This window comes from Penaeus monodon, chromosome 28, assembly GCF_015228065.2.
Source record: "Penaeus monodon isolate SGIC_2016 chromosome 28, NSTDA_Pmon_1, whole genome shotgun sequence".
Classification (NCBI taxonomy): Eukaryota; Metazoa; Arthropoda; class Malacostraca; order Decapoda; family Penaeidae; genus Penaeus; species Penaeus monodon.
Genome location: NC_051413.1, coordinates 6,884,429 through 6,884,657, shown reverse-complemented (window position 1 = coordinate 6,884,657; position 229 = coordinate 6,884,429).

The window sequence follows — 229 nt, the reverse complement described above, 5'->3', positions numbered from 1 at the left end:
TCATCGTCCGTCAGGAATATTCGCTGACTCCCCCAGAAAAAATACCACAGAAACGTCTTTTGTTATAAGCCCTCGCTCCTTCCTCATAGCCCCCCCCCCCCTCCCTCGCCGCGTTCCATCTGAGGAGAGATAATCTTCTTTTTAACATAACGACGTTTGGAGAAAAAATGAGCATTTTTATGGATTGCAAAGCTTCGTGACGCTGTGAGACCCTACTCACCCACCCCTG